At 41.1% G+C, this 22,660-nt stretch overlaps 1 pseudogene; it reads left to right on the top strand.

Moving 5' to 3' along the window:
• Positions 1–1,019: 1,019 nt before the first annotated feature.
• On the top strand, positions 1,020–1,511 carry LOC127191006 (60S ribosomal protein L21-like; annotated as a pseudogene).
• Positions 1,512–22,660: the final 21,149 nt, after the last annotated feature.

Below are 22,660 nucleotides of genomic sequence, written 5' to 3'. Positions count from 1 at the left end.
CAAGGAGAATATAGGCAGTAAGCTTCGAACCCCTACCAAGACCTAGCCGGCGAACAGGATATTCTCCACCGTTGAGTGGAGAGTTAGATCTGACTCTCACACGAACTCTGGTGCCTCTTTCTGACCATGTCTCCCGGATGGGGAGACCTGGTGGCACTCAGAGGAAGGATAGCAAGTTACCAAGAAGAGACTTGATATTCTGAGAGCATATATATGGGGAGGAGGTCTCCCTCAATCACAGACATAGGGGAGGGGAGAAGGGGGGAAGTGGGAGGGAAGGAAGAATGGGAGGAAGCAGGGGAAGGGCTAATAATCGAGGTGTAATATGAATAAATTAATAAAATTAATTTAAAAAAAGAAAAAGGCTCAATATTCTTAACAATTATACCAAACAGACCATTTACAACCCGACTAACCCAAACAATAGGAAAAGTAGATTAAAGAACACAATAATGAAACCTTAAGAATATCAGTTCCAAGGAACGATTCTTCTGGTGTAGTCAGCAGGACCTCAGCAAACCCATAATTCAGCCAAGAATTGCTGCTGGAACCTGGAACAGCAGCTGAGGCCCAGACCCTCAGCCAGAAACCCAAAGCCTTGAAGCCTTCCCTGGAGCAGTTCTCTCTAGGAGGTCTCTCCAAGTACAGGGATGAACAGCCAAAACAATCCCAAGTCCTCTCCCAAGCCTCTCAGAGTCTCTACTAGGATGTTTTCAGATGACTTCTAAGTGGAAAAACATCCTGCTCTCTCTCTCTCTCTCTCTCTCTCTCTCTCTCTCTCTCTCTCTCTCTCTCTCTCTCTCCTCTCTCCTCTCTCTCTCTCACTCACTAGTCTGTTCCCCATCCCACACTTGGGATCAACACAAAAATATGTTTATCTCTCCTACATGTCTGGTTTCTTTGAAGACAAGTGTGGCAAGACTCGTGTTGACCTGGAGTTCCCAAGGAAAACCAGGTTGGTAGAAAGCCAGTATTGCCCTCTTGGGCATGGCAGCCATCCTGCAGTAACTCTCTCCAAAATGACAAACACGAAGGAAAAGAGGAGGGGCACTCGCTATGTGTTCTCTAGGCCTTTTAGGAAGCATGGAGTTGTTCCTTTGGCCACATACATGCAAATCAAAAAAAAAAAAAAAAAAAAAAAAGAGTGCTATTGTAGACATCAAGGGAATGGGCACTGTTCAAAAAGGAATACCTCATAAGTGTTATCATGGCAAAACTGGAAGAGTCTACAACGTCACCCAGCACGCTGTGGCCATCATTGTGAACAAGCAAGTTAAGGGCAAGATTCTCGCCAAGAGAATCAACGTGCGCATTGAGCACATCAATCGCTCTAAGAGCAGGGACATCTTCCTGAAGCGGGTGAAGGAGAACGGCCAGAAGAAGAAGAAGAAGGAAGCCAAGGAGAAGGGCACCTAGGGTCAGCTAACGCGCCACCCAGAGAAGCACACTTTGTGAGGACTAATGAGGAGCCTGAGCTGCTGGAGCTCATTCTGTGCGAATTCATGGCCTAACGTACAAAAGGAAATAAAGGGACCTAGATTTTTAAAAAAGAGAGAGGGAAGCCAGACTGTGTGTTGAGGAGCTTCCTCCCGAGGCTTTAACCCCCTAGGAACAGTTCTCAGAATACATCCACAGTAGAACAAACAGGTGGAGATGATCAAGCCTGTTCCAGGGGGATTAGACATCCAGACTAGCGAGCGTGCATGTAACTCCAGCACAAGGACTGGGGGTGTTCTGCCTAGCCAGGAGCTCCCCAGCAGCTAAGTATGATAGATGGAGAAGCAATGGCTATAGATAAACCCAGGATTGCTCTGTGCCAACCCAAAGCTACTCAGAGCCAGGGTGCCAGCAGCTTCAGCAAGGGGGCGGGGGGCGGGGGGCGGAGAGGGCCAAATTCACCTTTGGCCCAGAATAGGTCTGAGCAGATCCGGTCAGTCCACCTAGTTTATCGGGTGTGGAGAAATGTAGCAGGTAAGGGGGCTCCATAGAGAAGCTCCAGGGTATGAAAATACAGTGGCTCAAAGAAAATAAATAAGAATTATGGAGACGTAATTAAGTTAGCATCTCCTATCCATACTTCATACCCAGCCTTGATCTGTGCTGGGTATAAGTGAGTGGAACCTTTCAACGCTGTATTAATCCCTGTTTGTGTTCGTCTTAGTATCTTCTTTAGTTGAGAGCCTCTGGGAGCACCTGATGCTTCCTCAGAACAGATGACAACAGACCTCTACAGTGCTTTACCAAGGTTATCTCTGGAATCCCACTATTTCTTATGGGATGATGGTCAGGACATTGCCTTTTCCTGCCCGTGCTCTGGAAAAGGTTTCGTTATGTAGACCTAATCTTAACCTCTGGATGCTCTGCAGATTCAGAAAGCCATTGGAGAGACAACCAAGTGCAATGGTCCTACTACCTACCTTACAACCTTACTGGGGCTGGGCTAATTGAAAGGGAAAAAAAAAACACAAAATGTTCACTACATAAGACACTCCCACAGGCCATAAGCTTATTGAATAAAAAAATCCCTAGTGCCAGGGGTGAGCTACGTTCCTGTGAGTTATGGATCAGAGGAACCCTTGAGGATCCACGAGCCATCATGCCTATTGCTAGTGATACTAGTTATGGGACAGAAGAAGATGGTAAGATCCTATTCCTGAAGACTGTGCTTTGACTGTAGGACATGGAGAAATGAAGCTGGGATTGAACTGCTAAATGACTTTCAGAGTGCCAGAGGGGGCCCAGGAGCCAGCATTACTGCTTGGCTATGGACCCTGAGTGCTACAGTGCTGATGTGCCAGGCAGGTTATACCTACTTGTGCAATAGGCAAGACCATGGGTAAGCCTTCTGATTGGATTTAAGGCCTGTCCTGTAAGAGGGAGTTCAGATATGGTACAGGAAGCCAGGACAAAAAAAGTGACTTGGGAAGTCACAGGTCCCAATAGGGAAGCAACGTTCATTGGTTTACTAGATGCATGTGATGGGCCTGCCAAGATGCTTTCAAATGTGTGAACACCCATAGGTCACTGTTGTTGTCAGCCTCGATACATAACCACTGGTGAAACTCTGAAGAGCAAGGGACTTTGGTGGTGGCACAGTGGCTTGACTCTTAGCCATAGGTCACCATCTACAGTCATCTCATCCAAGGATCAGGGACCATTACAGAAGAAAGTACAGAAAGAATGAAAGAGCCAATGGAAGGGGTTGTGTGTTGTGGAGCAGTTTCCTCCAACATGGAAACATTCCATCTTTCAGGGAAGCTCCTTAAACCAGAAAATAAATAACCCAAATTAGCTTAAGGAAGTTCCCGAAACTTACCAGATTCATTAGGCCCCTCCCTCCCATGAGTAAACAATAAACGCTGCTGAGAGTCACTCTTAGACAAGACAAGCTGCAAAGAAGACTCTGAGACTAGACCAGATGCTTGGCAGAAACAGAAACCAGACTAGCTGCCTGGATGAGGTTTAGACCAACTAAGTCACCTAGAAAAGGACACTCTCCAATAAAACCCATTTGTTAACCAAGACGGACTTGGATGGTATCCTTACATTAGTCTGCCCTGAGCTCCCTATCTGTGATAAGTAGACATGTGTTGTGTCTCTCCAGGAAGAGCCTTGTCACACAGCATTGTCCCATCTTCTGGGAAGGGGCCTGAGCCTGGGAGGAAGAGATGCAATCTGACGTCCCATTTAGGGATGAACATTCTATGGTCTCCTATTCCCTGAAACTTGGCCACTTGTGCATTTCTGTGTTAATCACCAGCTACTGAAACTAGAAGCTTCTCCGATGAGGGTTGAGAGGTACTTGATCTGTGGATGTCATGCTGAGTCGTTAGGTGTTATCTTAATAATATGTCTCTTTAGCGGACTAATAGCATTGGCTTCTCCCCTAAGGCTTATTACCCACCTAGCCACAGGCTTGGTTTGGTTTTTTGTTTTTGTTTTTGTTTGGCACTTTTTTGAAGTGCTAAGTATGGGTTTTATCTCACATCCAATCATAAAGTGCGTGGTTAATACCATAATGTTAATTTGAAACAAAATCTTAAATTTTACTTGAAAACACACACACACACACACACACACACACACACACACACACACACACGCGCGCGCATGCATGCCACAAAAATCTTGAACAGCGTAAGACCTGATGGAGTTATCACTATCCCTGATTTAAAGTTAGAGTAAAAAAATAATCATGTTACTGGCATAAAAATAGACACATTTCGTGATAAAGCAGAATTGAGGACACAGATATAAGATCACACTTCTAAAGCCACCTGTGTTTTGGCAAAGAAGCAAAAATGCACTTGAGAGAACAGACAGCAGACCTTCAACAACAGATGATACCCATCAAAGCGAATAGCTACATGTGGAAGAATGGAAGTCCGCCCTGTCTCTCAACCTGTTCAAAACTCAAGACCAAATGGATCATGGACTTCAGCATGAGATCTGATACCCTTAATCTGACAGAGGAGAAAATAGAGCATCCATTTGAGCTCACACGCATAGGAAAGGACTCTCTGAACAGGATGCTGACAGCACAGGCTTTAAGACCAACGACTGACAAGCAGGACCACATGAAATGAAGAAGCTTCTGTACAGGACAGGCCACCACCATTTGCATGAAGAGCCAGCCTACTGAATGGGAAAAATCTTTATCAGCTCCATATCTGACAGAGGGTTAGTATCTAGAATATACAAAGAAAATTTTAAAAGATCAAACATCGACAAAACACACAACCCAATTTTAAAATGGGGCATGGTTTTAAACACCTTTCAAAAGATAAAATAAAAACACCTGAGAACTATTAATGTACAGCTGATTTTTGACAATGTTGTCAAAGATGTACGCTGGAGGCAAGACAGTATCTTTAATAATTGCTGCTGGGGAAACTAGATATCCTATACAGATTGAAACTTGACCCCTGTCTCACATCCTGCACAAAAGTCAACTCAAAATAGTTCAAAGACTAAATCTAAGACACAAAACACCAAAACTACTAGAAAAAAGTCAGAGGAAACAGTGAAAGACATTGGTAAAGGAAAAATAATTCTCTGGATAATACCAGAAAAGCACAGGAAACATAAGCAAATGAGACAGCTGTGACTACATCCTAGCCCATAGCTTCTCAAAGCAAGTAAAACAAGGAACAGAGTGCAGAGACACCTTACAGCACAGGAAAAAAACACTTAGCATCCACTCGTCTGGTGGAAAGCCAAGGTTGAAAACAGATGAAGAATTCAAAACTCTATTATAAGAATAAGCATTATAACTAAAAGTTGGCAAAAGACCCTTCTCAAAAGAAAAAATACAAATATCTAATAACTGTATGAAAAGAGGCTCAGTAACACAAGCCATTAGGCTATAGAACATGAGCAAGATCTGCTTTTATGAAACTAAATTTAAAAATGCTGGTAAGGACACAGAAAAGAAGAAACTCATATTCCATTCTTGGGAGTGTAAACTAGAATGGCCACTATGGAGAACAGCAGACATATACTTTACAAAGCAAAGCCAAAACTACCACCTCATCCTGCTAGCCCACCTCTGGTACTCTAAAGGGTATTAAATTGGCATACAAAACTATTTCCAGGGGTCTCAGAGACCCTACACAGGCCATTGCTACTGTTATTGGTTGTTCTCCAAGACTTAGTAGGGTAGTGAGACTTTTTTTTCCCTGAAAACAGAGTATACTTTCATCTAGGGCATGAAGGAATTAAGCTGGTACTGACCTGGAAGCTTCCTCCCCACTGGCTAGCTTTCATGGTGCTGGAAGGTGCTATGCATGCTGATGGAGGAGGAAAATAATTGACAGTTCTGACCAGATGGGAGCCCTGTAAGCTACAATAAGGAGCAACATGCCAAGATACATGCCTATGGGTACAATAGAGGCAAGGATGATACGGGGGTAACCAACCACTTTCTGACTGGATATAAGATCACTCTACAGGATGGAACTCATGCCTGGTCCCGTACACTTGTTTAAAAACCCATGATTGCGAGATTGGGAATGTCATAGACCCTGCAGAAAACCCAATACTATTACCATGTTAAATGGATAGAGTAACAAACTGTCTTCTAAATGTTTGTATTCATAGCCATAGATTTATTTGTGCAGCTCTCATCTCTCTTTGGCATTTCTTTCAATAAATATCAGTTTATACAGAGATTCACAACTGCTTAAAAGTGCAGAGAATAAGTGACGATGTAGTGCTCAGGTCTAAATGGTATGTTGACATCACATTAATGACAGGGCCATTGCACTCATGAATTCAGAGCAGCCATGGCTGCCTGCTTGAAAACTGTACAAGGTCAATCCAGTTAACATTCCGGCATGTATACAGGAGGGGCTCACAAGGCTCTGCCCCTAACTTAGGAGCTAGTAACAGCTGATAGTGGACAATCATTGTCTTTAGTACGGTGGCCCTGCTAGATTGCTCTTACTCCACTGGATGGCCACTCACCCATCTGTGCACATAAGGGACTCGGTAGGTAACTTACGAGGGAGGGAGGGAGGGAGGGAGGGAGGAGAGAGGAGAGAGAGGAGGAGAGAGAGAGAGAGAGAGAGAGAGAGAGAGAGAGAGAGAGAGAGAGAGAGAGAGAGAGAGAGAGAGAGAGAGAGAGAGAGAGAGAGAGAGAGAGAGAGAGAGAGAGAGAGAGAGAGAGAAAACATGAATTTGGGAAGGGGATGTGTTGAGATATCTAGGAAGAGTTGTAGGCAGGGAGTGGTGGATGGATAGGATTAAACTATATTGTACATATATATAGGTGTGAAATTCTCAAAGTATGAATTACATATAAGTAATTTCCACCAGCCCATTTTTATGGCGATACTGCTCACAATAGCCAAGATTAGCCTCAGTGCCTACTGGCAAGTGAGTAGATAAAAATATGCTGTACATATGCACAATGGAGCATTATTCAGCTATAAATTAGAATTGATTTCTTTCACTTGCAGCAAAACTGATGGAAATAAACCTGGTATTAAAAAGATAAGTAGCAATGCTCTTACTTGTATGAGGCTAAAATGTAGACGTGATATCTAGAATTGGGCCTGGATGGAATAAGTGTAGCTATATGTGATCAGTGCACATTATGTTTGTATGAATCTATTATACTGAGTCTCACAAATATACATAATTAATGCTTTGATAAAAACTAATGTATTAGTAACTATAAAAATAATTATGTGAATGTCTCACAATGTAGAACTATTTAAATTAGATATGGTTGAAGATGTTTCCCAAATTGCTAAAACTTATAAACTTAGTTTCAGAAAAATCAACCACAAGGAGAAGAATGAGAAATAAAAATGTGCCGAGGCATATCATTACCAATGTCTGAAAATCAGCAATTAGGAGAATACCCACAGACCAGAACATCCCTCAGTCCTCATCGGAGCACCTTCTCCTTGCACTATATGCCAATTAACGCAGAGACCCACGCTGCTCAATGTGCAAACCACTGTGGCTTGTTCAGCCTTAAATGGGACTTCCAATCACAGACTTCCTGTCAGGCTCAGGAGTCTTCATGGAAGAAGAGACAGAAAGATTGGAGAGACAGAGGTGGTGGATAACATCAAGGACCGGTGGTTTCCAGAAACAGCAAGACAGATGTACATATGGAGTCCCAGCAATGTGACTGCACACACAAGACCTACGCAAGCCTCAGCCATAAAATACCTCAGCATGGAAGCAGTAAAGTGGGCATGGAATCCACCAGTAGCTGAGGAACTGTTGACTGCTGATAGCTGATGGAGAGGGAGAATCAGTGTTCTCTAAAAATGTGACCAATGGAAGAATGACTACATGCTAGGGCAGGCACCACTCCCAAGCCTCAGTGGGCAGCACAAACTGGACTCCATAGGGAAAGAAGAGGAAAAACAGCAAGCTCAGACTTGGATGGGAGTGTAGAACAGTGATAATGGTAAAGGGAAAAGGGAGGTAAATATGTTCCAAAGATACTCTGTGAAGGTCTCGATCAATCAATAAAAATATTGCTTTAAAAAAATCCCTCAAAAGCATTCAGCGAAGAAAAGGGACACGCTATATAGGCAGAACCTCCTCCGCAAGTGCTCACACTCTTTGAAAATAGATTCTATGAGGGAAAGTAATCACTGGAGAATAGAATTTAAGTTTTCAAATCAGTTAACTTTGAGATATGAAGATATTTGATTGGCTGAGTTGGCTCAGCATAATCATAAAGATATGAGAGGGTTTTCAGGAGCTGAACGATGAGATGAAATGGACCCTCCCAGTCTTCAGGAAGAAATGTGGCTCTGTTCATATTTTGATTTTTAGCCTGTTAAGATATATGAAATATGCATATGTATTTGGGAAATAGTAACTACATGAGTAAATATAAGGCTTTTATATTACATAAACATTTATAAAATTACCAAGGTATAAATGAAAGTAATAACGCATTCCATGATTTTTAACACTTTACAACAAAATTTATGTCAGTTGAACAAAGGTCATGAGAGGAGAGATGAAGGACACTATTGTGAGTCTCTTGTGAGTAGTTTATCACTTAAAATAGACAAATGCTAAGTTAAGGTACATGCTATAAATCCAAACTAAGCAACAGCTAACACGGCAAGCTGGTTGTAGTAAATAGGCCACAAAAGTAAACAGAGTTGTAAATATATTCAATCCAAAAGAAGGCAGAAAAGGGAATTGAACACATAAAACTAAATCCCTGAATAATTACATTAAAGTAAATGTTCTTAATCCATCAATTAAAAGGCAGAGATTGTCAGATTGAATAAAAAAAATATGCAGTTCTATACTTTCAAGGAACTCACTTCAAATATATAATGATGTAAATGAATTGAAGCCTAAAGAATAAAAAACAGATGATTATCAACTGTTGTAAAATGAAACAATAGATTGCAGAATAAAGATTATCAGTAATGTGAAAGAAATTTATTTTACAGTAATAAGGTGCCATTTTACTCAGTAGGATTAGTAACCATAGAATCTTATGTGCCATAGAAAATGAAAACGGAACAAACATATTCACAGCTGTTGGCAGAGGTTTCAATACTCTTATCACAATAATTGATACAAAATAGGCATACATAAAGATAACAATGGGATAGCAGACTTTAATCAAACTGTTGTTTAAGTTGACCTAGTTAAAACAATTGAAATCAATACATTAGAGGCCGTGCTATTTTTCAAGTCATCTTTGTAAAGAGTATTTATAATGATCTACCGCATTATGGGGTATAAAGAAGGCCAGATAAAGTTACAAATATTCAAATGTGACAGTAAATCTTAATGATCACCTTCCTTGGGTTGAGACATAGTAGGACATCAGTAAGGCACGCCTCTGGGTATATGTAGGAAGGGATTTCCAGAGATGATGTGATTACTTCTAATAAGTGCTTCATTCATTGGATGACCTAGAGTTTTAATAGTTCACTTGGAGGTGCTGAAAATATGGAGAGTGGCGGCTAGTAGGTAAGGCGAACTGTGTCAATGGCGCTGTATCTTCCCTGTTCCCATCTACTATCTCTGCTGCTTTTCCTCTCCACTAGTTGTGAGCTTCTCCATGCTCTCTCTGCCCCATGGGCTGAGCAACACCTCTGAAACTGTGAGCTAAAAAAAATATTTTCCTCCCTTTATGCTCTGGCCTTCTGCCACAGTGCCTAAAGGGCTGATGAATATAACAAACCAAGAAAGCTCTCTTAACTTAGCATTAACTTAGACATCAGAAACTAGAAGATTACTATAATATCATGAAAGTTTAGATGGTTAACACCACATTTTTAAAGTAATGCATGTCCTAGAGAAATCAAAAGGTAAACTGAAAAATGTTCTAAGCTCTTCTAGAATCAAGTGTGGAAGTATCTGGAACTTGAATAAAAATGAAAATCTACACATCTTAATGTGTTGTATATCTCAGTTTTTATAGGGTTAATGCCAATACTAGATAGAAGAGAGAGAAACCAATGTAACCCACTTCCTTCAGCTGTAACAGAAGGAAGCAGAACCAGAAGACACCAATACATACCAGGGAAGGAATAATGAAATAGAAAACATGACATAGAGAAGATTTGAAAAACATAATCTAGCTCGTTGAAATCAAGAAGAGCCTGAACAAACAGGAAAAGAAAGAGAAATGACAGGAAACTGTGGTGTTGGGAATTAGATAAAGCATCACTACAGATTCACGAGATATTATAAGGCTAATCAGGTCTGAACAGGGGGTGTAGGTTTACTACATGCATTGTCCTTGGTTGTTATAACAGTTTGTGTAGGAATCCCTGGGTCCAGATCCACTGGACTTGATGGTCTCCTTGTGAAGTCCCTGAACCTTCTGGGTCCTTCCACCCCACCCCACCCCCACCCCATTCTCCCATACCACTCTCAGTGTTCTACCTGGAGTCCAGGAGCAAGTCCCAGTATCTGTCCTGATACCCCGCTGGATGGAATCTCTCAAAGGATATCAGTGTTGGGCTAATATCTACTTATAATCGAGTATATACCATGTGTGTCTTTCTGGGTCTAAGTTACCTCACTCAGAATGATCATTTCTAGTTCCATCCATTTGCCTTCAAATTTCAAGATTCCCTTGGAGTATTCCATTGTGTAAATGTACCACAATGCATTCAGTAAACCTAGACTCCCTGTTCAGATCTAGCCAATGGACAACTCATTCTCCACTGTTATGGGGAGAGCAGGGGCTGATCCTGACATGATCTCTGGTACCCCCGATTTGATCACTTCCCCTTGGTTGGGAAGTCTGGCTGGCACACAGAGGAAGGGGAAGGAGGCTATCTGGATGAGACCTGATAGGCTGTGGTCATATGGTGGAGGAGGAGGTCCTCTTCTGTTGGAGTTCTAGGGGAGGGAAATAGGGTGCAAGAGGGAAGGAGAGTGGGAATGGGAAGACAAGCAAGGGGATAACATTTAGAATGTAATCTGAATAAATTATAATAATTTTTAAAAGGCTAATAAGGAAATATTATGAATAAATTTATGCCAATAAATTTGACAACTTAGATGAAATATGTCATTAAAAATCCTTCCACAAAAGAAACTCCAGGTCCAGATGGCTTCCCCAGTTAATTAAACTAAATATTTTTGAAAAATTAACAGCAATTCTATACACATTCTTCCACAAAATTGAAAAGGAGGGATTACTTTCCAAATCGTTCAATGAGTTTACCATTCAGCACATGCTAAAACCATACAAAAATTACTGAAAATGAACTACCAAAAATAGCCCCCATAAACATAGGTGCAAACTTTTGAGACAGATTTTAGCAAATGAAATTCAGACATATTTTAAAAACAATATTATATCATGGGCAGATGGAATGGTTTAGGAATGTAAGGTTTGACATACCAAAATCAATCATTGTAGGAGTAAAAGATAAGATTGTAGATTCCGAATCATCAGAAATCTGTCTTCCCAACATCTGTCAAGAGTCTGTGTAGTGTAGTTATTTGGAAATGTAACAGTTTGTTGAAGGCATGTAACTTCCAGAAAAGGGCTTGCATGGGATCTTTGTTGTATTTCTATTGCTTTAATGAAATGCCATACCATAAACAACTTGAAAGGGATTTATTTCATCTTTCTTTTTCTTTTTGTGGGTATCTTCACATGTGTGTCTGTGCAGACGCAGGTATGTGCACTTGCACCTAGCAGAAAGAGCTTGACCTTGGTGGCACTCCTAAAGTTCTGTCTGTCACAACTGTTGAGACCATGTTGTTCATTGGCCTAGTGCTTGCTGCTTTGCTTTGCCTGGCTAACAAAATTCAAGATTCTGCTTATTTTGTCTGCTCAGGGCTCAGATAAGCATTTGCTATCATGCTTGGCTTTTGTAAAACTTTTTTTTATTTTAATTTATTATAATTTATTCACATTACATATACCATTGTTATCCCTTTACTTGTATCTTCCAGTTCCCACCTTCCTTCCCTCTTCCATCCTATTCCCCTCCCCTAGACCTCTGATAGAGGGGGACTTCCTCCCCCACCATATGGCCACACCCTATCAGTGTCTCATCCAGAGAGCCTGCTTCCCTTTGCTCTGTGTCCCAGCTGAGCCTCCTCACCAAGTGGAAGTGATCAAATGGAGGGCACCAGGGTTCATGTCAGAAGCAGCCCCCGCTCTCCCCACAACTGTGGAGAATGAGCTGTTTATTGGCTACATCTGCTCTACAAGAAAAAAAGTAGCGATAGAATGACTCCTAGTGACATTCTGCTATATTCATAGACCAGTGCCTTCCTCAGCCATCATCAGAGAAACTTTATCCTGCAGCAGATGGGAAGAAAAACAGAGACCCACAGCATTATGCAGAGAGGAGAGACCTTGGAACACTCAGCCCTAAAACAGGATGTCTCCATCAAATCCCTCCCCTTAGAGCTCAGGGAACGCTGAAGAAGAGGCAGTAAGAGTACAGGAGCCAAAGGAGATGGAGGGCAGCAGGAAAACAAGGCCCTATAAACCAACATGGTCAAAGTGCACACGGCCTCTCAGAGACTGAAGCAGCACACTACAGGCCTGCCCTGGTCTGCGCCAGGCTCTCTATGCATATATTATGGCTTCTAGTTTAGTGTTTTTAAGGGATTCCTGGGTGTGCAAACAAGTGGGTCTGTTTCTTGTGCCTTCTTTTGCATACTTTTCCTTTCATTTGTTTTGTCCAACTCTGATGTGATAGTTTTTGTTTTGTTTTATTTTATTTTATTACTATTATCTCTTGGAAGCCTGTTTGTTTTCTAATGAGAGACAGAACAGGAGTGGATCTGGAAGGAGGGAGGGAAAACCATAATCATAATATAATGTGTGACAAATAAATCTATTTTCAGTAAAAGGGAAAAAAAGCACTGAAATAAATGTGACAATAGAACCTACCAAAACCTATTAGATACAGCAAATGTAAGTGTAACTGGAAAATTTAGAATGAATACCTGTATGAAAAAATAGATTTCAAATAAATAATATCATGATGTATTTAAAATATTTAGAAAAGCAAGAACAAACTAAATATAAATTTTGTAGGACAAATGTAATAAAGATCAAAACACAAATAAACAAAAGGGACTAGAAACAGCACAAAAGCCAAGGAAACAGAGTTGTTTCAAAAGCAAACAAAACCGAAAACACCTGTAGTTAGAACAGTGCATCTCACTGTGGGTGGCAACCTGTTTGGGAGTCGAACAACAGTTTCAAACGGGTTGCCTAAGAGCATGGGAAGACCATAGATATTTATGTTATGATTCATAACAGCAGCAAAATTACACTTATGAAGTAGCAATAAAATAAATTGATCGCTGGTGATCACCACAACATGAGGAACTGTATTAAAGGGACACAGCATTAGAAACGTTAAGAACCAGCCAGGCGCAGTTGCACATGCCTATAAACCCAGCACTAAGGAGGCCAAGGCACACAGATCTCTGTGAGTTCAAGGCCATGCTGAACTACAAAGCAGTCCAGGATAGCCAAGGCTACACAGAGAAACCCTGTCTCAAAAAAACAAAACAAACAAAACAAAACACAAGGCAAGGAAAGAAGAAGGAAGAAGGAAGGAATGAAGGAAGGGTGAGAACACTGAGCTAGAGTAACCAAGCCGAGTGAGACATTTTCCTTCTCCCATAATTAGACATTAAAGGAGACATTACAACTTATACGAACTGCCAAAGCTCATTAGGGATTGCTTTTTTAAACTCTAGGATGATAACTTGGAAGAAAGGACAAATCTCTGAACACCTGGATTGGATTATGGGGATATGGACAAACTGCAGAGAGCAATGACAAACACTAAGACAGAATTGGTGTTACTGTCACAGCGATGGAACAGCACGAGCAAATGCAGCTGGAAGGGGGAGGGGCTTATGTCGCTTACACTTGCAGGTATCAGCCCATCACTGAGGGAAGTCCAGGCAGGAACCTGGATGCTGATACAGAAGTCAGGGAAGAGTGTTGCTTGTTGGCTTGCTCTCTGTGGCTTGCTCAGTTGGCTTTCTTATAGGAAGTACCCAGGACCACAATGGGCTGGACCTTCCCTTGTCAATCATTAATTATGAACACGTCCTACAAGCTTGCCTACAGCCCAATCTTATGGAGGCATTTTCTCAACTAAGGTTCCCTCCTTTCTGATGACTCTAGCTCTAGCTCATGTCAAATGGACATAAAACTAGACAGTCTAATCTCCCAACAAAGAGACCAAGACAGGAAGATTGCTAGAAGTTCTAGCCCAACCTGGGCAGCATAGTAAAACCTTGAAAAGAAAGAGAAAGAAAGAAACACAAAATAAGATGTCTTTCAACAAAGAAATTTCCAAGTCCCTTTTATTCTCTATCCTTGCCAAACTTTTACAAAAATGTCTTTATTCTTTGAGAATTTTGTACATGTATACAGTGTGTTTTGATCATACCCATCATGCACTCTCCCTCCTCCCTCCTCCTCCTCGGCCCCTGCTCCTCCTCCCCATTTATGTTCTATATTATTATTACTATTATTATTATTATTATTATTATTATTATTATTATTAGCATTGCTCACTGAGTCTAGTGCTGCTCCTATGCCCTTGGATGTGGGCCCATCCACTGGAGCATGGAAAACCTACCAGAGATCACACCCTTGAAGAAAAATGACTCTTCCAACCCCAGTAAATATCAAGTACCAATAGCACTTAGCTAAGAAGCAATCGACCTCTATAATAAAAATTACAAATACTGATGAAAGAAATTGAAAAAGACAGAAAAAAAGGAAAGCCCTGTCAAAGTCAAGGTGGTGGAATAATTAATACTGTAAAAATGTACATGTCATGGGGATCTCTGAACAGTTCCTATCAAAATATCAAGCGGCAAAAAAGAAGAACTCTAACTTCATATGGAAATTCAGGGCAACCCTAAACTCCAATGCAAATGTCAGTAAAAAGAACAAAGCTGGAAACATCACAATACCTGATCTAGCACTTGCTATGGAACCATCATATGTAAGCACAGACTGGCATAGCTGAAAGGAACATATCTAGGGTTAAACATGGCCTTCTGCAACCAACTGATTTGTAACAAAGTCTCCCGACACTTGAGTTGGAGAAGGAGCAGTCTCTTCAACAGCTGTGCGGGAAATGTGGTATGTCCACTTAAAAAAGAAATGTGACCCCTTTCTTAGCCTGTACACCCCCCAAAAAATGTTGACTTAAGGTGGGTCAAAGCCCTAAATGTAAAATCTTGAACTCTGAAAATATGAGAAAACAACGGAGGAAACATCAAGACATTGATCAAGCAATGATCTTCTGAGCAGGATCCTTAAAGTCCATAAAACAAGCTAGGTATGGTGGTGCACGCACCTTTAATCCCAGCACTCAGGGAGGCAGAGGCAGTAAATTTGAGTTTGTGTTGAGGCCATCCTGGTATACAGAGCAAATTTCAGGACAGCCAGGGCTACACAGAGAAACCCTGTCTTAAAAAACGAAACAAACAAACAGAAAGTACAGAAAACAAACAAAAACTGACCAAACTACAACAAAGTAAAAGACTCTAACTAGAAAAGGAATTTAAAAGGAGAGCAGAGACAATGCATAGAATGGTAGAACATATTTGCCTGCTGCTCATCTGATAGAGGGCTAATATACAAAATACATAAGGAATTAATTTAACCTAAATAATGCTAGTGGAAGTGATCTTCATCGAGCCATTTCTTCAAAGAACTGTAAAGAGCCAGCAAATTTATGGAAAATGCTTAATATTCTTTGTCATTAAGCAAATGCAAATCAAAACTACACTAAGATACTATCTATTGTACCTCGTAGACTATTTACTTATTGTATTTGAACACTTGGCCTGCAGCTGGTGCTGTTACTTTGGAATGCTGTAGAATCTTTAGGAAGCGGAGCATTGCTGGAAGAAGCTGATCACTGGGATAAGCATGGCTTCACTTCCTGTATGCGCTCTACTTCCTGAATGCAGGTACAGTGTGGACAGATGCCGCAGGCTCATGCTGTTGTGCTTTCCCTGCCATGACAGACTGTATCCCTCCGCCTTAGTCAGGGATTCTGTTGCTGAGACGAAACACCATGACCAAAAGCAGCCTGGAGAGGAGAGGGTTTCTTTTACATGCACTTCTAGATAACAGTCCATCACGGAGGGAAGTCAGGACAGGAACCTGAGGGCAGGGGCTGAGACAGAGACCATGGAAGAGTGCTGCTTACTGGCTTGCTCGTTCGGCTTTCCTATTACACCCAGGACCGCCAGCCCAGGCAGGGCATCACATACAATGGGCTGGGCACCCCTACATCAATCACTGAGAAAACATCTTACACGCTTGCCTAGAGCCAGAACTCACGGAGGCATTTTCTCACCTAGAGCCAGAACTCAACGGAGGCATTTTCTCAGTTGTAGTCCCCTCCTCTCAGATGACTCTATCTTGTAAAGCTGACACAAAGAAAAGCCAAGCACAAACTGACACACAAGCATCGCTTTTCAACTGGAACCTTTGCTTTTCTCACTTGCCCCCAAAAATGTTAATAATGTCATGTTAATAACATCACAATATAAAACATTAATAACTTTAAACAGTCTACAGTCATTACAAACTCACACATTTTAAAATTTTAGTCTGTGGTAGAGAGTCACTGTGCAAATACAATATCTCTTTAAAAGTTTAAAGTCCCTCCACTGGGGGCTTCTGTAAAATCAATTAAATATTTTTTTCTTGATGGAAGAACCAGGGGAGAGTTACAATCTGAACAAAGCAAAACTAGTATTAACAGTATAAAAAAATAACTCAGTGTCCAAGCCTGGGATTCACCTACCATCTCTGATCGCCTCCAAAGGAGTAGAGTCACTTTTGTGGTTCTGCACTCTCCAGCACACACAGCTTGTCTCCCAAGTTCAAGGCCACACTTCTCTCCACACTTGTTGCTATTGTTAATGGCTGTCCTGCTGTGCTGGCATCTCCAAAATGCTGCGTGTCTCCTGGAAGCAGGCTGCCTTTCTACCAGCAGCCTCTCCTGGGCTCTCTTCATGGTGCCAAGCTTCAACTTCTCTCTACGACCTTCAGTCCTGGAGTCTAAAGTACTACTGAGGCTGCCCCTTCACCAAGGGCCTCTCTTGGCTTCTCACAGTGCCAGGCCTCAGCTGTTCTCCATGACGCCTTCACGCCTTCAAAACAAGTATCACCTGGGAGACTCTTACCCTACCAAGTTCAGCTGCCAGCATAAGATGCTGTCTCAGCCACCCCTGAATCAGTTTCTGTGTGCTAACTTTGAGGAGGTACCCCTAGATTTATGATCTTTAATGAGAAATCGCTGCAGTTTCTCAGCTGGAACTTACCAGCATCCATCAATTGTCCCAGTAAGGCAAAGGTTTCACTTCCAGGGTGGTGCCGATATCTTCCGAATCACAGCTGTTTCTTGAACCTTCTCCATTTACCACGACCACAGAATCTTAACTCAAAATATCAAGCTGCCCCAATAGTCTTTTCTTCTCTGTGAAACTCCATAAGCCTGGCCTCCGTTATATACACTGCTCACCAGTATCTTCTTGGTTCCAACAAAACAACCAGATGAGCTCTGAGCATACAATGGCTTTTCCAGTCCCAAGTTCCAAAGTCCTTCCACAATCCCCCCCCACAAAAAAGACATGGTCAGGTCTGTAACAGCAATACCCAACAGACTGTACCAACTTCTGCCTTAGTGTTTTTATTTCTGTGATGAAACACCACAACCAAAAACAGCTTGGGGATGAGGGGAGGTTATGCCACTTAAACTTCCAAGTTAAAAAACAAAACAAATAAACAAAAAACTTCCAAGTAACAACCCATCACTGAAGGAAGTCAGGGCAGGAATCTGGAGGCAGGAGCTGATATGGAGATCAAGGGGGCTGTTGCATATTAACATGTTCAGTAGGCTTTCTTATGGCACCCAGCCTCAGGGTGGCACTTCCCACAGTGGGCTATACCTTCTCCTGTCAATCACTAACTAAGAGAATGTCCCACAGGCTTGCCTACAGCCAGATCTCCTGGAGGCATTTTCTCCTGGAGGCATTTTCTCCGTTGAGCTTCCCTTGTCTCAGATGACTCTACTTGTAGCAAGTTGACAAAGAACTAGCCAGCACCCTCTTTAAGCAATGAGCCAATATGAATCTTTCTTCTCCTACGTTGCTTCTTGTCCCTTATCTTTTGACCACAGTGATGGGAAAAGAAACATGTCATCTCACTCTATTCAGAATGGCTCCTGCCAAAACAAAACAAAACAAAGAACAAATACTGACTGTGGAGAAAGGGCAACATGTGTCCTGTTTAGGGAATGCCAGTTAGCATAGGCATGTGGCAAACAATGTGGAGGTTCCTCAGCAAACTCAAAATAGAAGTATGTTATGATCTTGCTACCCCACTTCGGGGCAGACATTCCAAAGGAAAGAGAGTCAGCACACCAAATAGATGACCTTCGTGCCAATGTTTATTCTATCAGTATTTACAACAGTTAAAAATATACAAATTAGCCTTGGTACCCATCAGTGGATGAATAGATAAAGGAAAGATAAAGTCTTAAAGAAGAATGAAATCCTGTCACTGTGGCAACAGTGATGGAAAGGGATGACATTCAGTTAAATTAGATAATCCAGACATAGGAAAACCAGTACCATGTGTTCTCATGTATGGAAGCAAATGGACAAATGCTGAACTGAAAATAAAATAGTGATGACTAGTGTCCTATGAAGAATGTGAGAGGTTTGGAAAGATGGGAAATGTTTACTGGATGTAGTCAGTCCGTGTTAAATGTCTGCCTGGAAACATTCCATTGCCTGGACTCCATTAGCGTTTAAAATAAATATGTTTTTACAGAAAATGGGGTCCCTGGAGCTGGAGAGATGATTCAGAAGTTACAAGCATTTGCTGCTTTTGGATAGGACCCAGGTTCAGTACCCACATGATGGCCCACGACCATCCATAGCTCCAGTTTTAGGGGATCCAACAAACAACCTCTTCTGACATCCATGGGCACCAGGCACATCCACATCCACGTGGGTGAAGCACTCACACAGTATAATAAAATAAATATACCTAAAATAATTAAATTTAAAGAGAATAAGGTCTTTGAAAAGACATGTTTGTAGATCAAGTGTAGTATGGCTACTTTCCTAAAAAAAAAGGCAAATTTGGACATAATCTATGCTGATAAAGATGACATAGAGACGCAAGGGAAGTGGCCCTTGAAAAACTAGGAGAAGGGTAAATCAGCTCATTCCCTCACTGACCAGAAGAAATTGATCCTGTGGACATACTGCTGCCACCCCAGAAATCAAGCTACACTCCCTGGGCCCAAGCCTGAGTTCCTTCCGTTCTGTCCCCTGACCCGACACAGGTGAAATGAAAAGGCTGTGTTTCCTTCCTTGGCCATAAGCAAGGGCAGGGGGTGTACCTGCCCCCTGGGGGCAGTGAGTGGAAAACCTGTGTGCACACCACGTGTTTAGCTCCGAATCTGCCACTGCAAAGTCTTGTGCGGTTTCATGATGCTGTGGTTGCTGTTCCCACTAACATCCATCATCCTTGTGCCCGTCACTGTTTTCCTATGGGGACAGTTTAGTGTGATTCTGGCATCTAATTAGCACGACCTAGCTCTACAAAATGGACTCATCATGATTTCACCCATGCACATAACAAAGGCTGATGCCCTTCCATCCCTCTTTTACCCCATTTCCACTGACTGTCTTCCTATTCTCTAAACGCGCTCCTTCTATGCTCATCTTTTCTTTTTCTCTATTACACATACAATAGAAAACATGTGACACATGTTTATCTGTGTTTTGCTAATTTCACCTAAATGGGATATCAATTTCCATCCACTTTGGTGCAAATGTCAGGATGTGGCTCCTCTCTTCAGCCAAATAATCCGTTTTGTTTATATATGCATATGCACTTGATCCAGTCATCTGTTGATGCTGTAACTTGACCGCTATGGATGGTGCTGTGTGGGTATGTGGGTTTTATTATATACTTGTTTTGATTCCTGTGGCCATAAACTAAGGAGAGGAGTCATGGAGGAACTAAGTCTCACAACAGTTCTAAGGTTTTTGTTTACTTGTGTTTTGTTTTGTTTGAGAAAGGGTTTCTCTGTGTAGCCCTGGCTGTCCTGGACTTAGGCTGGCCTCGGGCTGCCTCTGCCTCCTGAATGCTGGCATTAAAAGTGTGGGCCACCATCACACAACTAGTTCTAGGTTTTGAAGGAAACGCTTTACTGACTCCCACAGAGGATGGCTTAATTTGCACTTCCATAAGTGGGATGTAAACGCTCCTGTTTCTATACGTCTTTACCAGAATTTGATATTTTCGTTTTCTTGGTGGTAGCTATTCCAATTGGGGTGAGATGAACTCTTGGTGCAGTTTTGAACTAAACATATCAAAAAGATGGTGTATATTGAGCTGGGCATGGTGGTGCACACCTGTAATCCCAACACTCGAGGAGGCAGAAACAGGTGGATCTCTGTGAGTTCAAGGCCAGCCTGGTCTACAAAGTCCAGGACAACCAGGGCTACACAGAGAAACCCTATCTTGAAAAATGGAAAAAAATGCATATTGTTTATGTACATAAGAACTACTCATCTCTTTGTTTATTGACTGGACTGTTTGTTTGCTAGTATCTGGATTGTTGATTGGGCTTATATTGTTATTTTAGAATTAGTCTTGGTAAGTTTAATTTGGACTTGTATTTACTTATAATTTACTTTTTATCTTTCCTTCTATTGGTTGGGCTCTTGTTTATTTTTCTAAGACCCTAGGTATATAATTAGGTCATACCAGCTTCAGGTGACTAATTTAAATAAAACTCAAAAAATACAGTTTCTCTGCCATACTAGCTACAGTTCAAGTGCTAATGTAGCATCTTGGATGGTGAAATACAAAATATTTTCTTAATCGTAAAAGATTCTATTCATCAGTGTTGTTATGACTCCTTTGCAGAGACCTTGGCAGTTCATTCCCCAAATGAGATAAAGGCCCAGATAGTAGACAATATGACGGTTGTAATATTTGAGATAAATTTTATAGATTGAAATTCCATTCAGAAATTATATATGCCTTTAGTTAAACAAGTTAAGTAACTAGGGCATGAGACAAACCTATTCATGACCATAATAGAGTTAGAGAGAAAGGCAATATAAAACACACATTTCAGGACCTATATTGTTCTTTCTCTACACAGAAAACAGTTTGTATCCTTTATTGCTTACATGCAAAGTGACATGAAAATAGGTAGCAGACTATGTTGACTTCTAGACAGATTATTCTCTTGGAAATCACATTGCACTCTCGAACTAGGTTAAGAAAGAAAAAGGTATAAATCAATGGTCAGTGCCAGGGTCGGGTGAAACAAATTCCTAATCAATAAACTTCCAGGGTGCCAGCAAAAGTGCTTTTAAAAATATTGAATATTATTTAAATTATGATTAGGATCAACAACTTAAAAGACTCCTTGTGAGAGTCATAAAACTTGTCCCCAGTCTCAACCCAACAGAATGAAGTTAATGATAGCATTATAAAATATTCTGAAGAATATGAGGTAGTAATTATTCCCTTAAAAAATAGACTCCTTCACGTTTCCTTCTAGAACACCTACTGCTATTACCTTTTGTGGTTTGGCTTCTGAAACATTTTTTTTTTTCAGAACAATCTCATAATAACGAGCATCATGGGTAATGTTAGCTTCCTCCCTGGTGATTACAACAAGGTCAGGTGACCACATTGCTTGGGAGCCATGGATGTGCGTTGCAGTAATTGTTTTCTGTGTATGTATGTATGTTCCTATATATAATTTGACACTTGCTTCCTTTTATAGGTTATTTTGCTCCTGTGTGTCCATGTCCACACAGGTTTCTAAGCATACGGACATAACACCAATAGTAAGTGGAGAGAAAAAATAAACAACATGGTTGTACCATCTGTGTCCCCACAGACAAGTCATGTACATTTTCAGGATCTTGTTTCACTGTGTTCTGAAACACGTGTGTAAACTAAATAATCTCTAAGATTATTTACATTATTCAAAACATATGTAAATGAAAACCTAGGAGAAAATGTATTAAGAAGTATGCTAAAAGAAAAAGAAATATGCTACTTAAAATCCCATTGTCTGTCTATTTGCTGAACAGAAACATTTGGTTGGTTATGTACTATTCCAAAACAACTTAAACTGTTTGAGCTCCACCAACTATTTTATTGACAAGAACCCATGGGTAGGAAAACACCTTATCACCACTGAGTGACAGCTTAGTGGGCTGATTCTTCCTGTCTAGACAATCCTGGAAAACATTTACTATGACCCAGTGTTTGGCCAAACAGGCCAACAGGGTTTGTTTTATTTTGTTTTCTTAATTTTTTTTTTTTATGTGTGTGTGGGAGTGTTGTTCTATTGGGACCTCAGACAGCCAGAGGTCCAGGAAACATCAGGAGATAAGAGCTGGAGCAGAAAAAACTACAGAGTGGAAGTGTCTCTGGGATGTACACTGGGAAGAAACCAAATTAGCTTAGAGCGTTAAGAATAGATTAACAACTGCTCAGTTCTTGCGCTGTGAAGCCTATTATTAAAATAATACACCAGAATTTCTATTATTTGTTTAACAGCAGGTTAGGAAAGAAATTAAGAGAAACATCACAGTTTTATAAAGATAACCGTAACAATTTTTTAAAATAATA

The sequence above is a fragment of the Acomys russatus genome, chromosome 6 (genome assembly GCF_903995435.1).
Source record: "Acomys russatus chromosome 6, mAcoRus1.1, whole genome shotgun sequence".
NCBI lineage: Eukaryota > Metazoa > Chordata > Mammalia > Rodentia > Muridae > Acomys > Acomys russatus.
Note: the sequence above shows the minus strand (reverse complement) of the source record. Positions and strands in the feature narration are given on the sequence as shown.